At 48.7% G+C, this 25194-nt stretch overlaps 1 protein-coding gene and 1 long non-coding RNA gene across 4 annotated transcripts in view; one reads left to right on the top strand and one right to left on the bottom strand.

The window, feature by feature from the left end:
- Positions 1–2270: 2270 nt before the first annotated feature.
- On the top strand, positions 2271–24006 carry LOC308605878. Of its 2 annotated transcripts, none has more exons than XR_014013733.1 (3): positions 2271–2354; positions 22721–22881; positions 23874–24003. It is a non-coding gene; the product is annotated as an uncharacterized lncRNA (long non-coding RNA). The 2 variants fall into 2 exon arrangements; XR_014013734.1 differs by lacking the exon at positions 2271–2354 and adding an exon at positions 6310–6490 and having other exon boundaries at positions 23874–24006.
- ZNF19 (zinc finger protein 19) overlaps positions 17234–25194 on the bottom strand; it is a 134627-nt gene continuing 126666 nt past the window's right edge. Inside the window, exons 12-13 of one of the 2 annotated variants that reach the window (XM_081216154.1) lie at positions 23528–23635; positions 17234–18784 (exon numbers count right to left, since the gene is read on the bottom strand). The gene's annotated coding sequence lies outside the window, so the exon portion shown is untranslated. The remainder of the gene's footprint in view (positions 18785–23527; positions 23636–25194) is intronic. The other variant, XM_081216153.1, reaches the window with a different exon arrangement.

Below are 25194 nucleotides of genomic sequence, written 5' to 3' on the forward strand. Positions count from 1 at the left end.
GCACGTCCGGAGCCTGTGGTCCGCAACGGGAGAGGCCACAACAGTGAGAGGCCCGCGTACCGCAAAAAAAAATAATAAATAAATAAATAATAATAATAATAATAATAATAATAATTTCAGAGAACTTAACTGAAAAAAATAAGACACTACCAAATAAAAATAAATCATGACTAGCTTGTTACCAGGGAAATAAAAATATGGGTCTATAAAACTGAGGCTGCCTCCAGGGGACACCTCTATATCACCTGGCTCTGGCCTATGCTTTCAGCCCCACAGCACTGTTTATATTTGCAAGTTTTGAAATCTTCTGCCTGAGGGTCTGGCTTCCAATCAGCCTGAATCTAGGTGCTGACTGAGATTCCCCTGCTTTGGAACACCGACTGGTCTTAGCACACCCTCATCTACTAGGAGCCATTAAAAATAAAATAGGCTGCTTGGACAATCACTGAGGTTTGAGAGACAACAAGAGTGAGGCAGGATTGAACGGTCAGGCTCATCTCCTGCAGGAGGCCACTGCTTTAAGTCTGGCTGCTTTATCTAATGCATAGAAACCAACAGAGAGTCAAGCAAAACGAAGAAACAAAAGAATATGTTCCAAACAAAAGAACAAGATAAAACCTCAGAACTAAACCTCAATGAAACAGAGATAAGTACTTATTAGACTGAAATAGAGCTGTTCAAAACACAAATAAAAAACTACTGAAACACAAGCACTTGTGTGGTTCTGGATTAGATACTAATTTGGACAACCAGCTATAAAAAACATAATTGGAATTTTGGAAATTTTATATCATGTTTCATGTATTAGGTGAGATAAAATTTATTGATCTGTAGAGACCAAGATAGTCAACTGAAAAAAGCATATAATTGTACAATGTGTATGATCTCTATAGTTAAAAGTATAATATTACAGAGGTTTATTAGGGCAGTGAAAATGCTGTCTGTGATACTGTCATGGTGGATACATGTCGTTATACATTTGTCCAAACCCATAAAATGTACAACACCCAGAACAGACTCTAATGTAAAGTATGGATTTTGGTTGATAATCATGTGTCAGGGCCTCCTGAGTCGGGGCCCTTGATCCATGTGCCGTCAGGCCACCTTTCGTGCCAACCCCTCTCCTGGGCCTTTATACTTGTGTTTATTTACTCCTCTCCACGGAGAAACCGCCTTTGCCCCAACTCTCCAGATGCTCCCAGACCTTGTCTCTTTTCCTCCAGATTTTCAGTCTCAGAGTTACCTATCACCACTCACAGTCCCTGCAGAGCCCAGAGATATCTCCTTGAAGGAAAGGTTCTGGAGAAATCGGAGGGTTAAATAAGGAGTGCAGCCATTTCCCACCTGGTGCTGATGCCCAAGAGGGTGAAGAGAATGAGTGTTTTGTTAACGCAAGTTATTGTGCCCGACACACAAACTGAAACATTGGAGTTTGGAGCAGACAAAGGTTTATTGCAAGGCCATGCAAGGAGACAGGCGGCTCATGTCCCCCAAAGCCTCGAGCTCTGGGGAGGGTTTGGCAAAGCATTTTTAAAGGCCAGGGGTGGGGTGGGGTGGGGTGGGGTGGGGTCGGGTTGCAGGGTGCGTGGTCAGCTTGTGCACGGTTCTCTAATTGGCTGATGGTGTAGCAGGGCGGAGTCACAGGGCTAAATATCAGTCCTTAGGCTCCAGGAGGCCTGAGGCTTCGTGCTCATGGTCATCAAGTAGTCCTTCCACCTGTTGGGGTGGGGGTGTGGCGGGTTTCACATCTGTAAAACAACTCAGGAAATGTGCATCAAATACTATTATCTAAGGACTTCAGAGAGGAGCTAAAGCAGAGGATACGGCGAGAGGCCTGTCCCGGGAAAGCCCCATAGCGTCCTGCTCCGTTATATTTTCTCGCTAGAATTTTAAAATCCTCCAAGTAGTAGATCATTTGGGAGCAGCCTGTGTCTTCCTGTTCGTTCTAAGAGCATGTCCCTCTTGAATTTTAAGGGGGGAAATTCTTTATCTCATAAATATGCGGAGTGGGAGATCCATTTATAAAATATTATCAAGGTCACTGCAGAGGTTTCCAAAAAACCAGGATACAGCGCCCGATGCTCAGAAACTGGCTGAGAGCTTCCCGCCTGGATCCTCAGGTCCGTCGGACGGCGGGGCAGTCATGACCCTCCTCCCACACGTGGGCCTCTTCACGCGGGCCCAGATTGGCCAATGGCAGGCAGCTGGCTACATTTGCGAACGAGAGAAAACGGCTCAGCAGCCTGGGACCACCCCTGGGCGTGGCTTAAAGAGCCTGGTCCAACCCTGCAGCTTCTCTGCGGAGCGACGCGCTGCGCCGGGAGCTCCTCCGATCCGGCGTGTGGCAGGAAACTGTGAGTTGAAAGGAGAGGTGTTTGGGGTGGGGGGAGCTTTCCGCTGAAAATAACTGCTGCTTCCACCCCTGCCGCCGACTTGGTGTTTGGTCTCCCAACAAGCCCCTTTCCCCCTTGGCCTGGGTTTTCTTACCTGTGGAGAAATGCGTTAGATGCCGGCCTATTGAGTTTCCTCTGAGTTTGAGGTGCTCCTGCGAGACACCCCCAGCCCCACGGCCTCTCCTTCCCACTCAGGCACCTATTGGTTTGGGGTTCTCAGTTGATGCAATTTTAATAGGTTTCCATCATTTCCTGAGGGAAAAATGGGAGGGAGGGTGGTTTGTTGCAGAGACGGATCTCACTGCACCTGGGAAGGCGGGACACTCATTTCCTCTTTAGCTCCGCTGATAACCCTCCACGTTCATCAGCAGGTGAGTGAATGTGGCTTCTTCTTCCCAATCATGGTACAAAATGTATAATTTCTCCTCATGAAATTTGATTTTAATGAGAGACTAGATCATAGGAGAGAGTAATTATTTAGATGGTATGCACCTGCCAGGTTACTTTTAAATCAGCTTTTAGATCAGTCTGTCTTAGTTATTCAATTAAGTGTTTTCGACTAGCGATTTCAATAGTTGTATTAGCACAATGCCTGGGAATGTAATTGCTTTTTAGATCCTGATCATTGTGACATCAAAGTCAGTGCCTGGGCTCTTTCTCTGGGCTGGTTTAAGTGTGTGTGTGAGAGTAGTGTGTGTGAGCGTGTGCACACACACGCTGGGGGGGGGTGCTCTTTCTCCTGATTTCTTCCCCCTACATTAGGTCTTGTTTATTTTATATTTAGTAGTTTGTATCTGCTACTCCCCAACTCCTAATTTATCCTTCCCCTCCCTTTCCCCTTTGGCGACTCTAAGTTTGTTCTCTGTGTTTGTGAGTCTGTTTCTTTTTTGTAAGTAAGTTCCTTGTGCCATATTTTAAATTCCACATATAAGTGATATCATATGGTATTTGTTTTTCTCTTTATAACTTACTTCACTTAGTATGATAATCTTTAGGTCCATCCATGTTGCTGCAAATGGCATTATTTCATTCTTTTTTATGACTGATATTCCATAGTAGATATATACCACATCTTTATCCATTCCTCTGTTGATGGACATTTAGGTTGCTTTCATGACTTGGCTGTTGTAACTAGTGCTGCTATGAACTTTGGGGTACATGTATATTTTCAAATTAGAGTTTTCTGTGGATCTATGGGGTTGGTGGAACCCCAAGGACGTGCAGAGAGGAGGGGTTCATTACCGCGGTCCTCTGACTCTCCGGCCCTAATTGCCTCGCCTCGTAGAGGGGACATAGGTCTGCCTTCAGCACCTGATTCGGCACTTCTAGCCTGGCCAGGTGGCCCACTGGCCGGACAGCCTAACAGACTCTCTGCGGTCTGATTGCCCTTTGTTTCTCTAGAGGCAGAACTCTAGACCCAGAAATACCTGGCTTGACTCTTGGGCTTGCAGTTTTCAAGCTGAAGGCCTGCGTGGGTTTTGGCATCTGGAAAATGGTGCTGGTGGTCGTGAATACGGAGCATGTAAAAACCGTGGTATTTTGGTGCGCAGGCTGTGCTCATCCCCGCGCCCTTTCTCTTGAGAGTTCTCCGCAAACTTCCTTCTCCCCTTTCCGTCTGAGCCTCTTTCTCCTGTTCCTGTTAGCACAAGTTCGTGTGCCTGATGCACAGTGAGGCCAAACAAACCGAAACGGAGTTTGGAGCAGAGAAGGGTGTATTGCAGGGCTGTGCAAGGAGACGTGGCTCATGCCCCCCAAAACCCCGAGGTCCCCGAAGAGTTTCAGCAAAGCATTTTTAAAAGCCAGGTGAGGGAGGGGTGGATCAAATGGTATGTGATCAGCTTGTGCACAGTTCTCTGGCTGATGGTGAGGTAGCAGGGTGGTGTCACAGGGGTTAACATTATCAAGCCTTAGGCTCCCGGAGGCCTGGGAGCACATTGCCTTGTGCTCATGGTCTTCAAGTAGTTCTTCCACCTGGTGGTGGTGGGCGGGGCCGGGGGTTCAGACCTGCAAAACAACTCAGGAAACGTGCATCAAATACTATCATCTAAGGACTTCAGAGAGGAGCTAAAGCAGAGGATACGGGGGAAGGCCTGTCTCAGAAAGGCCCCATAGGGCCCTACATCCCCACACCCCTCCCCTCAGCAGAAGGTTCTCACTTATCCGTCTGTTGAACAATCACTGATAGCCTCTATGCCAAAAGCGATGTTAGGCCCTGGAATCAACAGGAAGTTCCAGTTTTTGAACTCCTCCAGCTTTTGCAGGATTGAGGGGCAGGCGTGGCATAAATCAGGCTTAGATGATATAAAGCCTGGGTAATTGATATAAACAAAGCCTGTGATTGTGCCGTAAAGCACGGTCAAGTGCCGTAAAGCAGCGCCAGGTGATGTATACACCAGGGTCGGATGACGCAAAACCCAGGAAATTGATGTAAACAAAGCCGGGGGTGTGCCGTAAAGCAGGGTCACCGGCCATAAACGTTGGGTAGTTGACGTAAAAGAAGCCTCGGGGAAGTGCCGTAAATGACAGGTGAGGTAATGCCTGGCACCTGACCAAACTGGGCTCCTGCAGCAAACCCGGGCACGTGACGTATGAATTGGGATATATGAATATCCCAATTATAAGCCAAATCCAAAACTTTGCATAATGTTTAGTGCATAGTTTATGGGGATTAAATACATCATTTATGTCAGACGTTACATTCCAACTTGAGGGACCAGATTTCTTGAATGGATTCCTGCATAGGCCTTTTGTCCAAGTCCAGAGACCAGTATTCATTAGGAAGAATTTCAATGGCAGAGAAGAAAGGACACTGGGAATTAGGATATTTGTGTTCTGATCTTGGCACTGCCCCTGGGAAATTGGCATCAATCTTGTGTCTCTGTTTTTTAAGCTGTTAAACAAGGCAATTGGATTACATTTGTATTACTCAGGGTGCTCTAAAAACCGTCTTTGTAACAGCGCTTCTGGGGTCAGGAAAGTTGTTAAAAAAAAAACCCTGCATACTCCATGGGGTATTCAAACTATGATATTAGAATTCCCTGGACGTCCAGTGGTTAGGACTCTGCTCTCACTGCCAAGGGCCCCGGTTCAGTCTCTGGTCAGGGAACTAAAATCCCACTAGCTGCGAGTGGTGGCAAAAAACAAAACCAACGCCCCCGCAAAAAGTATAATATTAAAGTTTATATAGATAATATCTAAGAGATACATCATAATATATTATGTATATGACAAGAATTTTAACATGATAAATATTAAAGTTTATAGTATTTATTATATATTGTGATATGCATTCTATTAATATTTTAAAATGTATAAAACTGCATTTTAGCAACCACGAGGCTCTGAGAAGTTTGTGGGGTCAGAAAAACAACAACGAGCCACAGAGTGTTGACTACAGACCCTCTCTTCTGAGAAAGCTGTTAGCATTACATGGGCCACCTGGAGGATACTGGATTTGATGAGTGTAATATCCTCTCTACCTCCAACATGCTATGGATATCTTTAGAAAGATCTGGCTTTGGTGAAATGCAACAATGGCTTATCTTTCAGGAGGCTGAGGTGCTTTGTCTTTTTATCTCAAACTGTGCAAACTGTGAGGAGACCTGGAGTGTTCAAAGTACACAGTGACGATAGGGAGGCTGGTGAGCCTCCTTTTGTTTTCTTCATAGAGGACAGCTGCACCGTCGATAGCATCTTTGGCTGTTAGGAAGGCTGCATCAATTCAGGTGTAATCTGCCCTTTCCAATTTTATTTTGACTCTTTGATTTGACGAGGGTGTTGTAATGGGAAGTTTTGTGTTAAAATAGAGAACACATTTAAGTCTTCTGAGGGAGTAATGGCTCCCTTTCTCCACTTCTCAACTCCTGGTCCCTGCGGAGAGGATCCGTGGACCCTCCAGCTGGGCAGCGCTGTCCCCACAATGACGTGCAGGGGCAGGTCAGCTCTGGGAGGTGGCTCCTCCCACACCCTCACAGGAGTGGGTGTTTCACATCCAATCAGGCGCAGGAGTGTTTTGGCAAGTGCCTGAGGCTCCCCCGGAGGGGGACTGGCAGACAGGCGGAGCGGCAGCCGGAAACTCTCCGAAGTCAGCTGTCGTCGTGAGTACCGCCTGACTGTATCAGTTCAGAGGCTCGAGATGGGGCGGTGGTGAAGGGTGGTCCGCGCTCCCCTCGGGTCCCGGCTCCTCCTTCCTTCCTGGGACCCAGGGGCTGGAGGGGCAGCAGGAGAGCATGGAGGGCGGCGGGGGTGGGTGGGGGCGGCCCGGGGGGGAAGCGTCCGCTCGCAGGCTCCGGTGTTGCCAGCGCAGAGGGTAGGAGACCCGCTGAGTCAGAGCCTCTGAGCCGGCAGGAGCCCCTGGACAGTGGCTCACGGGGGGCGTTGACAAGCCCACTGTCTGCTGTGCCGCTAACCTAGTCGGTAGGACGGGTCTGGGTCAGGCACGAACTTGTTGGCTGAGGCCTCCTTTCCTGGCCTTATGCTGCGGGGACAGGGCCATCTAATCTGGGCAGGTGGGTGTGGGTGAGCATCTGGGGAGCCCACTGAACGTTCAGGGGATCTGATGAGTACTTGAGGGGCCCAGTGAGCATCTGGGGAGCCCTCTGAGTGTTTGGGGAGACTGGTGAACATTTGGGGGGCCCAGTGAGTGTGCAGGAGGCCTGGTGACCATTCGGGGAGACTGCTGAGTGTTCGAGGACCCGCAGAGTATTCTGGGGGCCTGGAGATTGTTTGGGGAGCCCACTGAGCACTTGGGGAGCCTGGTGAGCATTCAGGGGCCTGGTGAGCATTTGGGGGGCCTGGCGAGCATTTGGGGAGCCCTCTGAGCATTCCGGGGGGCCTGGTGAGCATTTGGGGGGCCTGGCAAGCATTTGGGGAGCCCGCTGAGCATTCCGGGGGGCCTGGTGAGCATTTGGGGGGCCTGGCAAGCATTTGGGGAGCCCGCTGAGCATTCCGGGGGGCCTGGTGAGCATTTGGGGAGCCCACTGAGCGTTCGGGGGCCCAGGTGAGGAGAAGGATGGGAACTCCAGTGGGTTTGCCAGCAGTGTGCACGTCCATCCATTCCTTTACCTTTAACTATTTCCTGAGTGTCTACTCTGTGCCAGTCACCACCTGCAGGTGAGCGTGGTCATGGAAGGAGCCTTCCTGCCATGGTCACAGGTTGGCGGCTCAGATGTCTCACCTGGCCATCCAGGAGGGTCAGCGGGACTGGGCCCTTAGCTCATCTTGCACCCGCTGCATTTTGTGAAAGTGTCTCCTTGTGCCCACCTGAGTCTCGTGTTGACTGAGGAGGCAAAGGGTGGAGTGGATCCAGCTGAGGAAGTGCTGGGTGGGGAAGGCATCAGGGTTTGCGAGGGGCACCTGGCTTACTCCCAGGAGTGCTGTCCCAGGGCTCGAGGTTGTGGCTGCACCTGGGGAGTGGGGATCGTCTGGCCGGTTCTGGGATTGTGCTAGTGCTGAGCACACCTGAATCTGTACTTGGAAACCAGAGAGCTGGGGTGTGTAGTCGAGGGAGAGGGTGGGTAACTCACACCTGTGCACCTGGGAGGAGGTGAGTGCCTGGCAGGTGGAGGATTGGTGTCCACGGGGATGGGACGCTTTTCCTCGCACCGTGGACAAACCCATAACCTTCTCAGGCAGGGGCAAATGGGAGGATGAGGGACTTGTTACAAAGTGACCAGGATTCTGATGAAACTGGGGGATGTGGAACAGGAGGGGACATGACACTCGGTGCTCAAGTGACCCGAATTATGGGGAGAGGCCTGGGGACATGGGGACAGGAGTTGGCAAGACACCCTGAGTGTCATGTGACTTGTGTTTGGGGAGAGGTCTCCTCTGTGATGGCGATGCAGACACACACCTACAGGTGTCCCCACAGTGGTGACAGTCACACAGGTGCCCCACAGTGGTGACACAGACACACTAACAGGTGCCCTACATGATGGGGGACATACATCCACAGGCGCCTTTGCACCACCCACGCCTGAGCCCTGCAATAAGTGTTTTGCTTTATGTCACCCTTGCAGTCCCTTTAGGCCTATAAAATAAAATCAAGTCTGGGTTAGAAAGGAGACTTTTATTTCAAAAGAATTACTGCGAGGAGGAAGGGGAACTATTACAAGGGGATGAGAGTGTACTAGTGGGGGGAGGGACTGTTACAACGGGGGGGACTCTTACTGTAGAGGAAGGACTATATCTGTACAAGGGGCAATGTTAGTGTAGAGGGGTGACTGATATCATAGGGGGGGAAGATGACAGTAAATGGGGGCTCTGACAGTGGGATATTACTTTGGAGAGGGGACTCATACAGTAAAGGAGGACTACTGTAGTGGGGGGACTATTACTGTAGAGGGGGGACTGTTACAATGCGGGGGATTATGGTAATGCAGGGAGCTGTTACAATAGAGGGAGGTCTATCACTGTAGAGGGGGGACTATGATAATAGAGCAGCATTGTAACTGTAGAGGGGGGACTATGACTATAGAGATAATTCCTGACAAGGTCTGGAAGCATCTGGAGAGTTGGGGCAAAGGCAGTTTCTCCATGGAGAGGAGTAAATAACCACAAGTATAAAGGCCCAGGCGAGGGGTTGTCACGAAAGGTGCCCTGACGGCACGTGGATCAAGGTCCCCAACTCAGGAGGTGCCCTGAGCTGGGCTTCTGACCCGGCAGCTGCAGTTCGGGCCGGGGAGGAGGGGGACGTGTGGGTCACCAGCCCTTGTTCTGACAGATCTTTAGAAGGAGCAGGTCAGCTCCTGGCTGCTTAGCCTGGGGAGGGACTGGGTCTGTGTGGCCTCGTCAGGAAAGGGGGGCTCCTGAGTCTCAGCAGAGTCTTTGTGGGGAGGGGTCTTTTCAGGAAGCCATTTCCCAGAAACAGAGGGTGAGGGGATTTCTGGACATTTAGGTCACCTTCAACATTGTCGAAAGGCAATGGGCTGTGACAGGAGGGAGGGGACATCCAGACCCTGGGCTGTGACGGGAGGAGGGGACACTCAGACCCTGGGCTGTGACAGGTAGAGGGACTCTCAGACCCTGGGTTGTGACAGGAGGGAGGGGACATTCCACAAACCATTTACTCTGGACCCAGCATGAAACCATAGTGTGACGTGCATCCCAGGTGGCGTCGGGGCAGACCCACTGAGAGGCTGCAGAGACAGAAGAGTCTCAGCCTTCGTGCAGCTGAGTGGAGACCACGCATTCCACCCATGGTCCCAGATAAACAATCACCGTTGTCTTCATAATGGAGGCGGTTTTGTGTTTGGAGCCAGGCCCCACTGGACTCAGGCCTCTCCTCCCAGGAGCAGGGAGACGGGGTTTCCTTCTCCATCACATTTCAGACACACGCCCAGGTCTGCAGGAAACATTCTGAGCTGTGGTAGTGTCAGAGGTGTGTTCTGCCTTTAAAAGATGTGCACACGCTTCAAAGAGTCAGAGAAGGAATTCCCACATTTTCTAAAGTAAATGTCCTACAAAAGCGGAAGAAGGGAGTCTTCCTTTATTCTCCAGGGAAATTAAGCCCCGTGGTTTGGATTTGGATTTGCTGTACACTGCCTACTGTGCGTCCCGGGTGGGCTGCGTAGGAACCGAGTTCCTCAGCCTGCTTTCAAATTCATCTGCACTGTGAGTGGATTTTTTTTTTTTTGCGGTACGCGGGCCTCTCACTGTTGTGGCCTCTCCTGTTGCGGAGCACAGGCTCCGGACGCGCAGGCTCAGCGGCCATGGCTCACGGGCCCAGCTGCTCTGCAGCATGTGGGATCTTCCCGGACCAGGGCACGAACCCGTGTCCCCTGCATCGGCAGGCGGACTCTCAACCACCGCGCCCCCAGAGAAGCCCCTGGGTGGATGTTTTTTGTTGTGTCTCAATGTAGATGAGGCCCCAGGAATTATTTCACTCGGTTGAGGATGAAAAGTACAAAGCAGTGTGCGAGTACTGTAGTGGATCCATTACTACCAGCAGCCCTACTTCTGGAACAGCTGCCACTAATGTTAGTCACAGGCACATCATCAGGTGTGTGTACCTGAGGATGCAGAGCTGGTGGGCGGGCCCAGGGGAGGTACGAGGTAGGTACAGGGAAGGGGTGATCGTTCCGTTTTCAAGTCCACGTTTTTGATGGATTTTCCTGGAGCAACACTGGCTCCTATAAATAGGAATGTCTATGTGCTTCTATGGTACAGGGGTAATCTTAAAAGGTAGGGGCTCTTGCGACTGTATCTGGGAGTGACATTTGTTCGTTTACTCAACATATTCATGTTTGGGGTCAAGGAGCGTGTGTGAGGGCCTGCAATGCAGGTGTGGGGTGAGCTCCCTGTGGGGAGTGACTCTGGAATTTCCCTCGGGGCGGGGCTGGGGTCCCTGTGGACGCCCTGCTGGGTTCCCACCAGTTCCTTCCCTCCTTCATTCTTATCTTCACTCAGGCATGAGTGAGGCTGAGGTCTACCAGGGTGACCCTTTCTCCTGTGGTGACAGTGCCCGGACGCAGACGTCCTGAAGCAACAGCATCCTTGTCTGGTTCTCAAGTGAGGGTGTCTGGCTTCACCACGGCCATAATCATGGACCTGCTGGTCGGACACAATGTTTTCCTCCTCTTCCGTCTCGTAGGAGCTCTGCCCACTGCCCTTGCTGACATCTGAATGTGCAAAGTGGCCGTGTTTATCCAGTTTGGCAAGTTGTGGAGTTGAGGTGAAAATCTGGAAAATCCATACCCCTGGACCACCTAGGTTTTGGGTGTGAGTCCAGCCGATGGTTCAGGGTCTGAGTTCTGCCAGGGGGTGGTGACAGGGTCATGGGCAAGGACGTACTGGCCAATGGTCAGGACCCTGCTCTCCAGGGAAAGAAGAGCCAGCATGCCTGCACAGTTTGTGATATAAGATGACGTGAAGGACAGTGGTACACAGATAACAAAGATGAAGCTGTGCTGGTATCATGTGATAACAGATAACACACAATCCTGATTCCCAAGGGCTCCCCCAAAAGGTGCATATATGGGCACATACGTTTATTAGCTAAATTGATACCCAGGCTGTAGCAAACAATTAACAAAAAATACTAGTGGACAGGACTTTGATGTAAATTCCAGAGAGACCAGGGCTTCACGGGATGCTTTTGTGGATTTTTGCCTGGCTCCTGTTCCCCCACCACCCGTGGCCCCCTAGTCGACACACGAGGGCAGTTCTGGTGTTGCTTGGAATTTTCTTGTTTTGAAGGAGTAAGACTACGAACTCCACGTGTAGTGTGTAGAACCGCACTCCTTCCTCCATGACGTCAGCAGCCTCTGCTGAATCGCGTCCTGGGTTTCGGATGCAGAAGAGTGTTCTCTCGGTCTTTACGATGCAACACCACAGACACACACCTGCACATCCGGTCTGCATGAGTCACACTTCTCCCATCACTTTCTAAGTCTGGAACATCAACAAAACAATCACCCAAGGCTGGATGGCGGCACCTGCCGTTCCTGTGGTGTAGATATTCCCACGGTGGCCAGTTTCGAGTTTCCGATGTGATGTTCGTGAACAAGGAGCCGGGAAGAACCCCAGAGAGAGCTTCCACCACACACACTATGTATGGGAGAGGGTAAGAGTGAGCAGAGATGGTGGTAAATGCAGTACGATAACCAGTGAGGTCTACAGTAATGCTAGTGAGTTTTGAGAATTCGCTGCCTTTATTCTGAATATAGTTTATTCAGTGTAAGGCTGTAAGTTAACTGCTAACGCTAGCTGTGGTTAACAATGGCTCAGGCCATTTCTGAAGTTTCCAAGATGGCTTTCACGATGGATGGCAGCCCACTCCAGCGCCCTCTCCCCTTCCAGGTTCAGTGCCTGGACCCCAGATGTTAAACTGAGAACAGGCAGCCTAACAAGAGGGGAAAAAAAGATGGAATGTGTGGGAGTTTATAAAGCAGTATTCCTCAAGGAGGCAGTGAGAATTGTGGGCTCAAATACCGTCATGGGCTGGACAGAAGGAAGGGGTTGTGTGGGGCGGAATAAGCCCTGGGAAGTCAGTCCGGAAAGCCCGGTGAACAAGAGTGTTAGTGGGGCTTGTGATGCAGATTCAAGTCGGTGCCTTTTTTACTGGTGAGAGTTGTTATGCAGCCTCCTCTTCCAGGTGTGGGAGAGGAAGAGGTCCCTACAAGTGGGCATTTCCTTTATACATGTGAATTTCCTTTATGGGAGGAATGCTTGTGCCCTGTTCTCAGAGCATTTTCCGAGTCTGCTGGTTCTCAATGGCCTTCTGTTCAGAATAATCCTTATGCCAAACACGCACATTTGGGTTGGTGAGTCCTGGTTCCTTTCATTTGAAACTCAGTGGTGTTCCCTTAAAGGCAAAATGGGGAAGTCCCAGGAATCACCTGAGCCCCTCGGTCTGGGATCATTGCGACCTGGCCCAACTTGGATAGGATCCACGAGGGCTTGGATTGCAGTCAGTACTCCAGCTGGCTGTGAAGGGGGCCGAGTGGGGTGCGTGGTTGGGAGGGGCGCAGACCCACCCCTGTTCTCCCAAGGACCTCAGAGGTGTGTCTCCCTACATGGAAGGTGACCACACTCCTAACTGGGGTCCCTATGATGCAGCCATCCCACACTACAGAGCCCTGAGGGTGGGGTTTTGGGGTCTGAGCCCTGGCCCTAATCCGCCAGCATTTCAGACACCTGCGTGGGCGACGTGCGGCCATTGGAGCTGGAGGGCCCTGGGATGGAAGCACCCCCAGGTGTGCTGCACGGCAGTCCAGCTCCAGCCACCTGGACACTTGGTGCTGGACTGTCCGCCCCCCCAGGTGGCCTGGGGTCCCGGGTTCTCGCCTCGGGGGACACGTATGAGACAGGGTGTGACTGAGGGAGCTACGGGGCAGTCTGCGAGAGAAGATGGAGACAGGGGTGCTAGTTGAGTATCTCAGGTGGGGAGAGGGTTGGTGTCTGTTGCCGCTGAAGCAGAACAAGAACAAAGGGGGGGTTGGCTGTTGGTGTATTTGACGTGGTATAGGGGATGAAAAATTTTTCCTCTACTCTCTTAGGTTCTGTCCCAGGGACCTGCAAATTAAACTGACAACAGATTAACAGGAGCAAAAGGTTTATTATGTCTGTGTACAGAGCCCTGCACAGAAAAGAAGTGGAGCTGCAAAGAGTCAGTTAGACTTAAGGACTTATATGCCATGTTAACACAGGGTGATAAGTTTCTGGAGAAGTGATAAGACAAAGGAAAACAGGTTTCAGTTTCTAGGGACAGGAAGTTGTGGGAAGGTGAGTAAGTGGGGGAAAATAAGAGAGGACAGAGCTGACTTAGTGAGGTTTGTTATGCAGACTGAAGTCAGTACCATCTCAGATGATAAGATTGTTTCTTCCCTTCCTGGAACAGGAGAGGGAGGGGGACATCCTCACAAAGGGACCAGGCAGATGGAGGAGGGCAGAGGTTTTCTTTTTGCAGCTTCTCAATCACCTCAACTCCAAAAAACCCTTATGCCAAAGTGACATATTAGGGGTGGCAAATTCTGAACCCCCTCAGCTGTATACAAAGAGTTTATAACAGCTGGATGTGGTACCGGTGGATGGGCCTCCTCTAGACTAGAGAGAAGACTTCCCTACCAGAGGAGAGGGCCCAGAATGTCGGGGTGATGGCCAACGTGCTGCATGGTTATTGTGCGCCTCAGTTCTGAGTGCCTCACATGCGTTAGCTCACAGAATCCACCCTGTGACCCTGTGAGATGGGGCACTATAACCAATCCCATTTTACAGGTGAGAAACCGAGGCCCAGATGGTGGGGTAACTGGTCCAAGGGTGGCTCGTTGGTGGTGGAGCTCAGGTGCAAACCCAGCTCTTCTCTGCCCTCCACAGCGGATGGTGTCCGTGTTTCCTGGGGCTGCCCTAACAAACACCACAGACCAGGTGGTTAAACAACAGACATTTATTGTCTCCCAGGTTCTGGAGGCTGAAGCTCCGTGTTCAAGGTGTTGGCAGGGTTGGTTTCTCCTGCTGTCTCCCTCTTTGGCGTGTTCTAGAGCTTTCCCTGCATCTGCTGGTTCTTGGTGGCGTTTAGCTCAAAGTAATCCACATGCCAAGGAGGCACATTCTGGAGTGGTGTGTTCTGGTGCCCTCATTTGTGCACTGACTGAGCAGGATTCTTGCTGAGACCGGGCTGTGCAGGCCCCGCAAGGATGGGGCCAAGGATGGGGCCAAGGACAGGGTCTGGGTGAGATATGGTTCAGGAGAGTCTTGGTCACCTTGGGTGGTCCTGGGCACGTGCCTGGTGTCTCTGTGTCCTGATCTCCTCTTCCTACAAGGACACGTGTCATATGGGATCTGTTACCTTAGAGTGAAGGGGGGTTGTATCTGCCCACCCCACCACCACCCATGGGAAGAGACAGCCACATCCTGACCCCAGGGCCTCAGGACATGACCTTATTTGGAAGTAGGGCCTGGGGCTGTAAGTAGTTAAGACAAGGGCATTAGGGTGGCCCTTATCCTGTGTGACTGTGTCCTTATAAGATGAGGGGAGATAACAGACACAGGGGAGGAGCCATGTGAAGATGAAGGCAGAGATGGGAGGGATGCAGCCACAGGTCTAGGGATGCCTGGAGCCCCCAGGAGCTGGAAGAGGCAGGAAGGACCCTCCCCTGCGGCCTCAGCACTTGGCAAGTAGACAGTTGCAATGGGTGGGCCTGAACTGAAGGCAGTGCTGTGGCCCTCGACCGTTCTGTGTTCCCCACATGGTGCCCTGAGCACAGCTCTCACAGGACACTGACCAGCAAGGTGGTGTCACGTGAGACTGCAGGGCTGGTCCTCTGAACCTGCAGGCCTGTCTCACCCATCCTCCTGGGCTCCGGTCACACAGGATGACTGTGCACCGTGTGGGGCTGGGCTTTCAGCTCCTGCACAGGACCCCTGGGTGTCGGTTAACAATGCAGGTTTGGGCTTCCCTGGTGGCGCAGTGGTTGAGAGTCCGCCTGCCGATGCAGGGGACACGGGTTCGTGCCCCGGTCCGGGAAGATCCCACATGCCGCGGAGCGGCTGGGCCCGTGAGCCATGGCCGCTGAGCCTGCACGTCCGGAGCCTGTGCTCCGCAACGGGAGAGGCCACAGCAGTGAGAGGCCCACGTACCGCAAAAAAAAAAAAAAAAAAAGCAGGTTACGGCCCAAGAATGACAGGAAGTGAATTTCTCATCAACCCTATACAGTGTGGGCAGGGAGTCACAATAAATTATAGAGTTAAAAGTAAGGGGGCGGGGGCAGGGAGTGTTAACTCAGCCATGAAAAGGAGTGAAGCGCTGACATCGGCTGCAACATGGGTGAACCTTGAAAACACGATGCTCAGAGAAAGAAGCCAGACACATAAGGACAATTTATTAATTCCACTTACATGAGATCCAGAACAGGCAAACCCATAGAGACAAAGTGGATCAGTTCTGCGCTCAGATGGCTTCTGTGCTCCAGCCTCTCCCTGTGTTCGCCCCTCAAATCAGACCTGGTGTACGAAGCAGCCTGGCTGGGTGCTGTAGGAGCCCTCACCCCCCAGCACATGCTGCTGGGAAGCAGGACCTGTGTGCCGTGCTCTCAGCTGCCCTGAGCGTGCTCCCCCGATTTGGCCCGCGGGATGCACTGTCCTTCCTGGGCTTCCAGTGAGGCCGCCTCCTGTTGGGGGCCTGGGATGCTGGAATCAGGCCACTTCTTGGACTGGGCTGCACTGCAAGAAGTTTCAGGGTTACCCCAGGATCCTGACAGTCACATGGCCAGAGAAATTGGTAACGTTTTTGTTTTGCACGTTGAAATGTTTAATGTCAGATTTTGTTTAGTTTCCTGACGTGGGTAAAGTGTGCGAGCCCAATGTTGATTTCTTCTCCCAGAAATGTACATCCTGGTTCCCACACGGGGGTGAGCCCCTGTCCAGAGATGAGAGACCCCGCATGTGTGACCTGTGCCTCGTGGGAGAGCAGCCCTAAGCTAGTTTAAACCTGATCAAGTTCTGTCTACACGGTAGGGTTAGACAGCTCCATGTCCTGTGTACACTGAGTATGTTTAGACCTGACCGTGTGCTGTCTACAATGAGAATATTTAGACCTGACCGTGTTCTGTGTGCACTAGGACATGGGGACCCGGCCTGGCCTCTGTCCTGGGAGCTTTAGGGGGATGTGGAGACCTGGCCTGGCCTCAGTACTGAGAGGCTCCATGCCTCTGTCCGAACGTCAGTTCTCAGACATCTGGGGTCTGGAGCTGAGGTGGGCTTGTCTGGGTGACAGCGCTCTGCTCTGAGTGTGGTTACGTGGCCCTCCCAAAGGAGCCATGGTAGGGGCCTTAGTCCTTACCCCTGCAAGGTTCACCTTCCCTGCAGCTGGTGGAGACTCCTCAGGTGGGCTACCTCATGATTATTCCAGTTCACCAGCACACGCAGAGCGAGTAGGGAGGCAGGTGTACCTGGTGAACTGATTGCCGGGCACGTGGATCTAGGTGTAAGGCCAGTTGGCAGCAGGTGAGATGTGCCTCTGTAATCTCCTTCTGGTCAACCATCTCTGCTCAGCAGAGTCCGGACCTGCCCCTGCTCTTTCAGCCCTGCTGTCCTGTGAGTTTTCTCAACACCCCAGCAAATCAGGAGAGGACCAAGCCTGCCAGAACCAAGGTAGTGTGTTCAACTTCAGCACAAAAAAGTTAAAAACAAAAGTGAAGGGCTTCCCTGGTGGCGCAGTGGTTGAGAGTCCGCCTGCCGATGTAGGGGACGCGGGTTCGTGCCCTGGTCCGGGAAGATCCCACATGCCGCGGAGCGGCTGGGCCCGTGAGCCATGGCCGCTGAGCCTGCGCGTCCGGAGCCTGTGCTCTGCAACCTGTGCTCCGCAACGGGAGAGGCCACAATAGTGAGAGGCCCGTGTACCGAAGTGAAAACAGGAGGGGACTGAGTTCTCTGGGGCAAGCGTTAGGAGAGGAGACAGACCCTACACTCCTTTCTCTGGTCCCAGGGACCCGGCTTGTTCCCACGTTGGGGGCTCACGCAGCACAGCCATGGTATCCTGACCAGGGGGATGTGTGACCCTAGTTGCGGTGTCTGGCGATTGTGTGGGGCTCACCCCATCCGTGTGGGTCAGGCTCATGTGCAGACCCCATATCTGCTCTTTGCCTGCAGTGTGTCTTGTCCCCTCTGAGATTTCCAGCATCTGAATTGAGGGTGTTGCCCTGATTAACCTGTGGTCCCTTTTCTTCTCTTAACCTTGTCATGTTCATATGAGGACAGGCACCTTTGAGCAGGGTGGTCCTCCTGCTGAGTGACAACCCTTGGTGGTATCATGTTAACATTATAGCAGATCATATGTCTCATCTCTGGGGTCGCTGCTGTCTGGGTTCCCGTGGACAGAGCTCAGGTAACACAGACTGGCCCCCCCTAAGAATGGTCCTCCACATGCCATGTGCCCGAGGTGGGGGACACTGCTTTGACCTTGCACATTTGTAACAAAGGGGTCAGATTGGAGTCTCAGTTAACCAGACATTTTAAAATTTTAAATGAAATAAAACATCATATACCATTTACTATCATCTTTTTACATGCATGTTTCTGAGGCATCAGGTACATTCACCTTGGGGAGCCATTACCGCCATCTCTAGAAAATTCCACGACCATGGAAGTCTCACTTCCATCCCCTCCCGAAGCCCTGCTACCAACGACCACTTAGGTCCATGAGTTGTCCACTCTTGGGCCCCTATTTGAGTGGAATCCTGCAGTGTTTGCCCATCTGTCATTTTGGAAGAGCTTTCAGTCTGAAGCTCTGCTTGTTTGCATCTGAATACCGTATATTTAGGGAGAGGGCATGTGAGGAAGAGGCTGTATGAGGGACAGGGTGTGCAGGGCACAGATGAGCCAGGACCTGACCAGCTGCCTCTGGGGCCTTCTGCTCCTGTTTCTTGGGCTGTTCCTCATCTGCATCATTGCTGTCCACGCTGGCAGCCCTGGGACGCTGATGTCTGCGTGAGTGAGATTCCTCTGGTGCTCCGCCTTCCACCTGCTCTTCCTGCTGGTTGGGGAGAGGGCTGCTAGTTGGGTGGTCTCTGCTCCTGCAGCAGGAAGGACCCTGCAGGGCGGACCCACAGAGTGTGGAATGCGATCCCTGGAGCTTGGGGGGCGGACCACAGCGTGAGGGCCATGACAAATGCTCAGGCTGCCACATCACTGACAGAATGTTCCCAAGACCCCGCTCAGGAGGGAGTGGTGTGTGGCCTGGGACCCCAGAGACCCCCTTCCTGTCCTGGAGCTCAGAGAGCACATCCTCTGTGGGCTCTGGATTCACCCCGTGGCTCACGCCATCTCCCTCTGTCCTGTCTTTGAATGAAGGAAAATGATTTCTCCTGATTAGTGTCCACAATACAGGTGTGGTCCTGTCGATACTATGGTTCTTTAATTTGGGTGTCCTGGAATAGCATTTGTTTTTAGGCCTAAAGAAGAAACAGCTCATGAGTATAAAACATTTTCAGATGAAACTAATATTCAATGGCTATGCTACTTCGTTGTTGAATTAGTCATAATTCTCCTGGTTTTAGATCTGATGTGGGGATTATAGAGGAGTAAAAATTTAAATCTTCATAATCTGTGTATTCGTAGCTTCAGTATCATTGATGACCCACAGTTTTTATGTTTAGGGAAGGGTTACTGATTTCATGTATCATGTAAAAGATTCGTAATGAGGATAGGGCAATTAAGATTCAAATGATGGCCGGTACATGGTCCAAATTGTCTCTACTTGTGCATCTGTTGTGTGTACATGAGTAAGTTTAGTTGTCAGTATTAGTGAAATAATACAGAGAGCTAGAGAACTTATTTTAAAAGTGATTATTAATGTATGATCATGAAAATGTAAAAGTTTTTCCATAATAGGTGATGTTGCATCTAGAAAGTCTAGCTGAAATGGATTTGTCATCGTGTTATACAGTATTTTTGTCTATGATTCAACTTTGACAAAGTTACATAATTTTTTGCTATTATCTCACTGATTAAGAAAGACATAATAGTTATGGTGTTGGCTTGAAACTGGTTGAGGATTCAGTTCCTTCCTTTCTTATTTTAAATTTACATAGGTGTGATCTTCAAGTATAGAATATGGTAGAGGGCATCCAATGTAACCATTCTGGGTTAGTAGTAGTTAGTTCCTCTTCTGAAACTTCTCATTTAGATGCAAATACATCTCAAGATTTGAAGATTAGCATTCCTGCTGTTAATGAGATGAATGAGTGAAATATTTCTTGTTGTGTGTGCACGAGGGTAGCTGGAGTAAAGTCATGGCATCCTTGAAAAGCCAAGAAAGTGCTGCAGGGGGAAAAAAAAACCATATTTTCTACTACAAATAAAATTGTGGGGCCTCCCTGGTGGCGCAGTGGTTGAGAGTCCGCCTGCCGATGCAGGGGATACGGGTTCGTGCCCCGGTCTGGGAGGATCCCATATGCCGCGGAGCGGCTGGGCCCGTGAGCCATGGCCGCTGGGCCTGCGCATCCGGAGCCTGTGCTCCGCAACGGGAGAGGCCACAACAGTGAGAGGCCCGCATACCGCAAAAAGAAAAAAAAAAAAAAAAAAAAAAATTGTGAATTTTTGCTCATGTTAAGTGTATAACCTGAGGTTATTGGAAATCAGTATACAAAGCCTCCTATAATAGTGAAGACTGCTCCCATTGACATTACATACTGGAATGTGCTACTGCATAGTCTGTATTGTGGAAGACAGTGTCCTGGGATGAATTGGCTAAGATGATTCCTGTTAAACCACCTACTGTAAAAAGAAAAATAAAGCATAAGTCTCATTATGCTATACGATACCAAAATCTCTATGAAGAGTTGTTAATCAGCCACTTTTACTGCTAAAGGAATAGCAATAGTTATGGAAGCTCATGTAAAGTATGCTCATGGGTTAACATCTATTCTTACGGTAAACATATGATGGGCCCACAAGATAAATCCTAAAAAGCCAGTGGACATGGCTCATACTATTCTCATATATCTGAAAGGCTCTTTTTGTCCCAAATAGTATGTTATGATATGTGAGATTATTCTGGTAGGATAAGAATATAGACTTCAGGGTGACCACAGAATCAAAATAGCTGTTGGTGTAGGATTGGGTCTCCTCCTGTAGGGTAAAAGCAAGCAGTGTTTAGATTTTGATCTGTTAACAGTATGGTAATTCCGGCTGCTAGAACTGAGAGTGATACAGTAATATGGCTATAACTAGGGCAGATCAAATAATGGTGTTTAATATTGGGATAATGGCTGGTGGTTTATATTAAAGATGGCAGTAATAAAAGTAACAGCACCAGGAATTGAGGAAACATCTACTAAATGTAAGGAGAAAATGGTGAGGTGGACAGAGGCTCCTGCATGGGCCAGACTGCCGGCTAGGGCTGAATATATGGTTCCACCGGTACCAGAACCAGCTTCTACTATTGATGATACGAGTAGGAATAAGACTGATGGGGGAAGTAGTCAAAAGTTTATATTATTTATTCGGGGAAATGCTAAATTCAGTGCCCCAGTTATTACGGAGAGAAGCCAGTTTCTGAACCTTCCAATCATAATAGGTATACCTATAAAGAAAATTATGACAAATGCATGTTCCGACTACATTATGGATTTGGTCAGCTCCAAGCAGCACTCTGTTGGCCTAGGTCAGCACGGATTAATGGACTTAAAGTGGTGCCTACTATTTCAGTTCAAGCACCAAATAATAAAGTCCTGATATCTTTGTGATTTGTTTAAAATAATCAGCGGTTTGTGAACATAGGTAAAAAAGGCTGAGCAAGTGTTAGACTGTAAATCTAAAGACAGAGGTTATGCCCTCTTTTTGTCAAGCCCTGGGGTGAGTCGACAAGTTGAACTGCAAATTCAAAAATGCAGACGTTGAGAACGGACTTGAGGACACGGGTGGGGTGGGGAAGGGGAGGCTGGGACGTAGTGAGAGAGTGGCATGACATACATACACTACCAAATGTGAAATAGATAGCTAGTGGGAAGCAGCCACATAGCATAGGGAGATCAGCTGGGTGCTTTGTGACCACCTAGAGGGGTGGGAGGGAGGCTCAAGAGGGAGGAGATATGGGGATATATGTATACGTATAGCTGATTCACTTTGTTATACAGCAGAAACTAACACCACTGTAAAGCAATTATACTCCAATAAAGATGTATAAAAAATTTTAATTAAAAAAAAAGCAGCAGCTTCAGTTCTGCTGGATCTTCTTCCACCTCTTTTTTTCTTGACGGTGGGAGAAGTAGATTCAAGCCAGTTGACTAGAGAATTTACCTGTTAACTAAAATTTTGTGGGGTGGAAGCTCAGCAATCTAGTAAGGATTTAGCTTGAAGTGTTTGATTTGCATTCAATTGATGCAGATAGAGTCTTGCAATCCTTATTTTCAGGAAGTCAATTGTCCTTGCTTAGGGTTTTGAAAGCTCTTGGTCTATACTGACCTAAATTCCTAGTCCAGCGCTGATAGAATGGGTATTAAGGGTGGTAATAGTGTGGATATTGAGGATTAGTACTGATAGGAAGGTTATTTGTTTTGTATGTTTGAATTGTCATTTTAAGTTATTTATTGAAGGGAATGTAGTTAGTAATATGGGGTATGTTAGCCGAAAGTAGAAATACCTGTTGAGTAGTGCTCTGATGGCTGTTAGTGTTGGCAGAATGATGTGATTGTTTTTTGTTTTCTCTTGGATAATTACTCATTTGGGTAAAAACCCTGATGGGGTGGGAGACCTCCCAGTGACCATATGATGGTAATGATAAGGATTGTGTTGAAAGGTGTTTTGTTTACTGTGTGTGATAATGACAGTGTGGCGTACATGAGCTGGGCATAAATAGTAAGAAGATAGTGTTATTCTGCACTGATAAAAGCAATTTTCACATATTGAGGTACGGGGAAGTCATTCTGGCTTATACATGATTTAACTCAAATTTTATGCCTACTTAAAAATAGCCAGTTTGTGGGCTATCAGACATACATTGTTCACCTGCTTTAATTGCTAAAGAAAAGGGCACACTGACCACAAGTGAAGAATGTCCATGTTAAAAATAAAGATTAAATGCTTCCCTTCCTGGGATGCCAATTCTGGTAAGACCCTTCAACGATAAGACTCCTTCCCAGGTGTCAAGGCCATACTGACTTGTTGTGTACGTGTGTAGTTTTCTTTTTCTTTTTTATTTATTTTTGAAACCTTAAAGGAATGTATCCCTGACTTTAATGTTCTTTGTTCTGACAAGATATAAAACTGTACTGAAAACCATGCTTCTCTGAAGCAGTTCCTCAGAGTTATCTGAGAGGTTGTCTTCTGGGTTATAGTCCTCAGTTTGGCTCTTTTATAAAACAAAACTCTTTCTATTCCTATTCTAGGTTGTTTATTGATTATTTTCACTGAAATTACTTGGCATAGTCGGCAGGATATCAGAAAAACCCGCCTGAGGTCACCTGGATATACTTTGGACCGGTGCTCGGGAGACCAAGCCTGGGCCCTTTGAGCCCCTCTGGCTTCAAAGCACCCTTCAGGTGCTCTGGTGAGTTCTTCCTCATATCTGGATCTCCTTGTGCTACGTGACAGTTGACTTTTGTGTGTGTGTGTGTGGTATGCAGGCCTCTCACTGCCGTGGCCTCTCCCGCTGCGGAGCACAGGCTCCAAACGCGCAGGCCCAGCGACCATGGCCCACGGGCCCAGCCGCTCCGCGGCATGTGGGATCCTCCCGGACCGGGGCATGAACCCGTGTCCCCTGCATCGGCAGGCGGACTCCCAACCACTGCGCCACCAGGGAAGCCCCGACAGTTTGACTTTTATTTGAGCTGTTATCTTAAGACTTGGAGTCTTAAGGGGATACTGGTATATTTCCTAGGTGAAGAGGTCCTAGGGGTTAGTTTCCAGGGAGAGGACCTAGGGGGGATTCCTAGACAGAGGACCTGAGGGAATTTCTAAGCAGGAAGGCCTGGAAGAAATTTTGGAGTGAACTGTGTTGGCTGACTTTATAAAAAAATGGCTTAAAATTGGACATTTAAATTTAATTTTAGATGTGTACTTTATAATAGAATGAAACTAGAAGAAAGTGGGAAACTGCACTTCTAAAACCTACCAGCTCCCGGGCAAGCATCCACCCACTGACACTCTAGCTGGCTTCGACAATTGGTATGGAGCTAATACTTACAAGTACTTACCTAATCCAAAAATGGCCAGGATGGAACTTTTTTGACATTCAAAACTGCTTTTTGTGTGCACAATTAAAGAAAGGTGGCTTGATACAACATCTTTTCAAAATTCTGACCCTGTAAGAATAAAAGTACTCCTAGGAGAAAACTTGTAATTATGACTCTTATCATGTCCTTGAAATGCAAACGCAGCCCACATTGTTTGAGACTACAACCTTGGCTCAGTTAGTAGAATGTAAAACTGAAGGGAATAAAAAGGCTTTTTAAACCTCAGGCAGGAAAACTATTAGATATCTGTGTCTATCTGGATGTGTTTATGTCTGTATGTACGTTACAAGTATGTTTCTACTTCCAGATGATATCATCAAAATGAATTCATAGGGCTTCCCTGGTGGCGCAGTGGTTGAGAGTCCGCCTGCCGATGCAGGGGACACGGGTTTGTGCCCCAGTCTGGGGAGATCCCACATGCCGCGGAGCGGCTGGGCCCGTGAGCCATGGCCGCTGAGCCTGCGCGTCTGGAGCCGGCGCTCCGCAATGGGAGAGGCCACAACAGGGAGAGGCCCGCGTACCGCAAAAAAAAAAAAAAAAAAAAAAAAAAATTCATAAAAGAGCTCTATTTAATTGACTTAAAAATACGCATTTACAAATCAGATATTTCTAATTGTAACAAAAAGCTAACCCAAATTTTTAGAGGAGCATGCGATCTAGGATTAATCTTCAGTACATGAAAATAAGTTTAAGTTGTTGGTTTGATTAATACAAACATGCCTTTAGGGTCATCAGTATGAAGTATAATACTTTTATTTGGTACCTAGGTTTCCTAAAAGTCAATAAGCTCATGCTACCTCTGTTAAAAATTTGTCGACAGGAAAATTAACTTAGTATGGTGGTATTTTCGTAAGTAATAAAATTGAGATAAATGGGATAAAAGCTTTTAGGTGAACTCTTTAAAAATGATTACGTTTTTAAAAAAATGATTATGCTTTATGGTATGTATACCTAAAAAGAATTTCTCCAGATTTTGGGTAACTTGAAACTTTGGAGTTGTGCTAAATTAAATTAAATGATGGGAATTCACTAACTATCCAGATCATTTCCAATTAAGATAAAAATACTAAAACATTAATTGCTCAGCATGTCTAAATTTACCTACTTAGTCTTATCAGAGAAAAACTAAAGATGTTTGGGTTTATTGGACACATGTCTTGTACCACATTGAGAAAAGAAATCATGCTATGAGAAAATGTATGTTTCTAAAGGTTGTTGAAATATGTTGATAAGCTTGCCAATCAGGAAACGCTGGTATAACAGTTCACAATGTACTGTTTCTTGGTTTTTGTTAGGGATTAAGGTTTTCAAGGGTTAAATATTATATATGTAATTAAAGTTAGTAGAAATAATAAGGTAAACATTTGAGTATTCAAGGGAAAAAAAGATGTGTGTTTTCAGTAAAAGGAGGATTGAAGAAAGAAAATGGATTTAGTTAATGGAAAATGAAGTGATACTGTCCTGAAGTGTCTCAAAGAGAGAGATATTCAACTAATTATGCTTATTTGGTCTATTATATTACATGGGAAGCACTGTCAACATGAAGCCTTCTTCATGTCTATAAGTATATAGTGTAAATGTTCCAGAACTTACATGAAATTCCTGAAAATCTTATATGTCCTGACATA

This window comes from Mesoplodon bidens (assembly GCF_964165515.1).
Source record: "Mesoplodon bidens genome assembly, chromosome: 18".
NCBI classification, from domain to species: domain Eukaryota; kingdom Metazoa; phylum Chordata; class Mammalia; order Artiodactyla; family Ziphiidae; genus Mesoplodon; species Mesoplodon bidens.